Here is a 4,944-nt window from a genome sequence, read left to right on the forward strand (position 1 = left end):
TTGCGGCTGTGGCTAGAGTTCCGTCCAGACGGAACTACAATTTGCGCTAGAGATCCGTCTAAACGGAACTACAATTTGTGCTAAAGTTCCGTCCAGACGAAACTGCATGTAGCGATGGGGTTCCGTCCAGACGGAACTGTATCTGACACAATACAGTTCCGGCCAGCATTATCTGCCACAAGATATATGTCAAGACGGAATTAAAGCTGGCGTTAGGGATTGGGAAACAAGTTTGCTTGAAGACTTTTGGATGTTTATTTTAAAAAGTGGCAATCCTGTTCCCTCTAATGTGTGACAGGATATTCTGCTGCATCATTTTATTTTCTAAGCAGACAGTGAGAAATATTTTTCAGTTCAGTTTATTTACCTTAAAGGCCCCCTTGTATCGGGGGTATTACATAAGGGGTGGGATTTTAATGAAATGAGCAAACAAAACAGCGAATATTATTCAGCACTGAAGGTGATCGGTTACATGTTCTTGAAAAGTAGAGGATGAAGCGATGTTGACGATGTCAGGGGGTAGGCCGTTCGAGTCCGTTGCTGCTCGAAAGAAAAATGAAGCGGAAAAGGTGGCAGTATGCGATGGCGGCCGGGCAACTTGTAGGGGATGACTGGTGCGGTGAGATATGCGTGCGGCTGCTGTGATATACGGTGACCGATTGAGGGAAGAATGAAATAATTTGTGATAAAGGGTGAGACTTGAAATGCGACGACGGAACGAAAGGGGCGGTAGTCCTGATTATGCTTTCAATGAAGAAATGCTGACGTCATATAAGTATGCAGAGTGGATGAATCGAGTGGCACGGTTTTGGACAGCTTCTAATGCATTAATTAAATAAGTTTGGTGCGGGCTCCATATGGCAGAGGCATATTCTCATTTTGGTCTGATGAGCGATTTATATGCGAGTAACTTTACGTGTTGAGGGGCAAGGCGGAGATGGCGCTTGAGAAAACCAAGTGTTTTATTCGATGCTGAAATGATGTTGCCAATATGGGTGCGCCAAGATAAATCACAAGACAAGGTGACTCCTAGATACTTATAAGATGATACTGAATTAATCGAGGTGTTAGAAATGGAATATTGGAAGCGATGCGGGCTATGGCGACGAGAGAAGGATAAGAGTTTGCATTTATTAGGATTTAGGGACATGAGCCAGTTGTTACACCAATTAAGTACGCTGTTAAGATCGGTTTGAAGACTAAGTTGATCACTGGAGTTATTAATAGTGCGGTAAATAACACAGTCGTCAGCAAACATTCGAATACTGCAGGAAACGTGGTCAGGTAAATCATTAATATATATTAAAAAGAGTAATGGACCGAGTACAGATCCTTGCGGAACGCCTGATGTAACCGGGAGGCTGTTAGACAGGTGGCCGTTAGCAAACACTGATTGAGAACGATTAGTGAGAAACTGCTCAATCCACTGTAGTATGTTAGGATGTAAGTTCAGCTGTGCAAGTTTCACTAATAAACGACGGTGGGGAATTTTATCAAAAGCTTTCGCAAAATCTAGAAATATGGCATCAGTCTGTTTGTTACGGTCAAGATTAGTGTGCAAGTCGTGAAGGAACAACGCTAATTGGGTTTCACAAGAGAGGCCCTTACGAAACCCATGTTGTGAAGAATGGAAGAAATCATTTGAGTCTAAGAAATTTATAATTTGAGAGTAGATGACATGTTCCATGATTTTGCAGGGTACGCTAGTTAATGAAATGGGGCGATAATTCATGGGGGAGTCTCTGTTACCTGATTTGTGGACTGGAACGACCTTCCCCGTTTTCCAGTCATCTGGAATGATCCCTGAAGAGAGCGATTGCGAAAAAATCAAAGTAGGCTGCACATGTTGATTTCACATTTTTAAGCAGTTTTGTATTAATCATGTCCATACCAGCTGATGATGAGAGTTTAATGTTATCAATTATGGAAGCGATACCATCTGCGAAGAATGTGATAGCTGGCATGATGGCTTCTGTGTTGAGCGATGGTAACTGTGAAGGCATGTCAAATTCACTCGTGAAAACAGATGCAAATGCGTTATTAAATATTTCTGCGCATTCATGGTCAGTAACCGCTTCGTGCAAGTCGTTAGTGAGTGTAATATCATGAGTGTGCTGAGGATTTAAAACCTGCCAGAATTGTCTAGGATTGCTGATTAGTAGCTTCGGTAAGTCAGTGTGATAAAATGAGCGCCTGGCGCTACGAACTGCAAGTAAGTATGATTTCTCAGATGCAAGGTATTTTTCCCAAGTGGCTTGATTATCAGTGTGTTTGGCTGTACGAAACAGGCGTTTCTTCTTGTTTTCTAGACGTTTTAGATGCTTAGTAAACCATGGCTTATTGCGGTTATTTTGGAAAGATACCCTGGGGATAAACATATTAGAGAGCATATTTAACTTATTTTTGAATATCAACCAATTTTCGTGAACAGAGTGAGTGTCGAATGTGGATTGGTACTCTGAAAAAAACATGTTAAGGTCTTCAGTTATTGCATCGTAATTCCCTTTATCGTAAAGATTTATTGTTTTTCTGGATGGGTGCTTCTGAGCTGGGGTAAATGAAAATAGAGCATGTAAGATTTTATGGTCGCTGATTTCAGGAAGATAACTAATGGATGATAGGTACTCAGGGCTATTAGTTAGTATTAGGTCAAGGGTATTTGCGGTTGCATGCGTGACGCGAGTAGGTTCCGAGACTAACTGTGTGAGGTTAAAATTTAAACAGACATCAATGAAGTTCTTGGCCTCTGTATTGCATGTTAATGAGGAAGTGCCTAAACTCTGCCAATCATTGTCCGGATAATTGAAGTCCCCGAAAAGGAGAATGCGCGCATTTGGGTATTTAACAATAAGATGATTTATAGTATCATTCAGATGTCGACAGAAGTTTGGATTTGACTGCGGGGGCCTATAACAAACGCCAAGAAGTACTGTTACAGGGGGAGTGCGAATAATTAGCCATAATGATTCCATATCAGATGTGACGTGTGCAATAGAGCATGACATACCTCGGTGAATTGCAACAAGAACACCGCCCCCCCGTGAGTCTTTTCGATCGTTTCGGTAGACGTTGAATTCGGGTAAGTCAGTTAAAACTTCAGCGTCGGACACGTTACTGTTTAACCAAGTTTCAGTTAGTATGAGTATATTGCTCCTGGATGACGAAATTACGTTGGATATGAGTTCACGCTTTGAGAGGAAGCTGCGGATGTTAGTGAATATCACGGAAAACGAGAGAACATTTGAGGGAACATTTGAGGGTGTCGCGCGCTGGCGTTTTATTGGTGTAGGGTGAAGGGACGATTGCTACGCGAGTCTTTACGGTGTTAGATGAAGTGTCAAAAATATAACGGTTCGAGCCAATGTGAAGTGTTTTAAATCGCAAGGAAAATTTGGCAGACCTGGCTTTAGCAAATGCAACAAGTTGTTTTCGCGAGTGACGAACAGCATGCGAGAAGTCCTCTCCAACACTATAAACCGTGTCTTTCAGATTTCGCCCATTTGATAGGAGGGATTCTTTAGTTTTGCTACTTGTGAATTTCACGATTATGGGACGATTTTTATCTTGTGAGTGACGATCGAGGCGATGAGCTCTTTCTATTTCGTGAGGTTCCACAGTTATTTCAAGGTTATTACGGCAAACATCAATGATTAGTTTTTCAGATTCTGCCCACGTTTCGCTATCAGTAGTGTCAGGGATACCATAGAAGATGAGATTGTTACGGCGTGATCTGTTTTCAGCGTCATCTATGCGGGTTTCTAGTTCCTAGATTATACGCGCCATGTTGCTTGTGTCAGCCTGCATCTTTTCAATGTCGTTTCGGAGGGGAAGTAGTGCTTGGTAGTGTGTTTCCAGGTCGGCCATACGATTGCTTAAATCGGTTATGGTTTTATCCGTAGTAGTGAGCTGGGATTTCAGTCCTTGTACTTCGGCTATTAGTTGGGTTTGGCCTGCGGTTAGTTTCTGGAGTTCCGCGAGTACTGCACTGTTGTCGTTAGGACCAGGGTTAGTTTCGATATCTCCAGATAACAATAGCAAAGAATGAACAACAGTGGCACACTCGGCGGCAATGGCAACACAGCACTGTGGGCTCGGGAACTGTACGAGAACATAATTGCTTGATCTTTTGGCAAATAAGGCATATGATTTACTAACCTGCATCGCAAAGATTAGCGGATTAGATGGCTGCGCTGAGGTGCAGTCACCGAGCCCACAGAACGGTGCCGGTGGCGGGGGTGCTTTTATATGGGGCGAAGCTGTTGATGTCCGTGATGATGCGGCCGTCCAAGATTCCTTTGGCGCCGGCAGCCACTGTTCCTCTGTTGTAGCAGCAGTCATCCGGGGCGGGCAGCTGACGAGCGGCAAGCGGTAGCGTCCCGGCTCGTCACTGGAGCATGGTGGTGCGCAGTCAAACGACGCACCCGAAAGAATGCTTGCTAAGGTAGGCAACAGTAGGCTGACGAACAGCTGGTTGATCGTCTGCATCGCAAAGATTAGCGGATTAGATGGCTGCGCTGAGGTGCAGTCACCGAGCCCACAGAGCCACAGAAATAGAACGAGTTTTGACTTGGGTTTGTTGGTGCGTTTGCATAATGCTTGTTGACCGTTTGTGTACGTCTTAGTCTTTTTCGCGCTACGTCATCTTGCAGCACAAACAGCGACAGGGCTTCACATCACTTCGCGAAGAGTTTCTGCACTCTGCTTCTAACAGTTTCATTTTCCCGATCCTGCATGCGTGCACGGAAGTTATACCTTCGAGGATATAACTGAACGCAGCACGCGGACAGATATTTTCGTGCCGTATACATGCGTAGAGAGAACACCTGGGTGCAGCTTTGTCAACTGGTTACTCCAGAGGCAAAGAAATGCTTTGTGTGGGTATAAATCACTCATTTTGTACAGTATTGACAGTACGGACCATAGACAGTTTTAGGTTTACGTACG

At 43.9% G+C, this 4,944-nt stretch overlaps 1 pseudogene; it reads right to left on the minus strand.

The window, feature by feature from the left end:
• Positions 1-3,210: 3,210 nt before the first annotated feature.
• On the minus strand, positions 3,211-4,500 carry LOC149356305 (uncharacterized; annotated as a pseudogene).
• Between the last annotated feature and the right edge of the window lie 444 nt (positions 4,501-4,944).

The sequence above is a fragment of the Amblyomma mixtum genome, chromosome 3 (genome assembly GCF_055824585.1).
Source record: "Amblyomma mixtum isolate Tamu chromosome 3, ASM5582458v1, whole genome shotgun sequence".
Classification (NCBI taxonomy): Eukaryota; Metazoa; Arthropoda; class Arachnida; order Ixodida; family Ixodidae; genus Amblyomma; species Amblyomma mixtum.